General features: G+C 35.4%; 1 long non-coding RNA gene across 1 annotated transcript in view; it reads left to right on the top strand.

The window, feature by feature from the left end:
* Positions 1–588, top strand: part of LOC103750154 — a 58,274-nt gene that overhangs the window by 48,461 nt on the left and 9,225 nt on the right. The window lies entirely within an intron of this gene.

Genomic DNA, 588 nt, shown 5'->3' on the forward strand with positions numbered 1-588 from the left:
ATTGTGGTCTGATAGAATGCATGGAATTATTTCAATCTTTTTGTATTTATTGAGGTTTGTTTTGTGCCCCACTATATGGTCGATTTTGGAGAATGTTACATGGGGTGCTGACTAGAAAGTATATCCTTTGTTGCTTGGGTGGAATACTCAGTAGATGTCTGTTAAGTCCATTTGATATATGTAATTGTTTAATCCAGATGTCTCCCTGTTAACTCTCTGCCCTGTTGACCTATCTAATGGAGACCATGGTGTATTGAAGTCCCCTACTATTAATGAGTTGGGATTAATCTGGTCTTAAAATCCTGTAGTATTGTTTTTATGAAGTTGGGTGCACCAGAGTTTGGTGAATATATGTTCATGATTGTAATATCATGTATGAGTTTGTGCATTCTGTCACCATTGGCCCTCTATCATTTCTGATTAGTTTTAAAGTCTATTTTGTCAGATATTACAATTGCAATGCCTGCTTTTTTCTTAGTACCATTTACTTGGCACATTTTTTTCCATCCTTTCATTTTAAGATAGTGCCTGTCCTTGAAAGTGAGATGAGTTTCTTGCAGACAATAAAAAGATGGGTTTTGTTTCTTT

This window comes from Nannospalax galili, unplaced genomic scaffold (assembly GCF_000622305.1).
Source record: "Nannospalax galili isolate Female #2095 unplaced genomic scaffold, S.galili_v1.0 scaffold591, whole genome shotgun sequence".
Lineage (NCBI taxonomy): Eukaryota > Metazoa > Chordata > Mammalia > Rodentia > Spalacidae > Nannospalax > Nannospalax galili.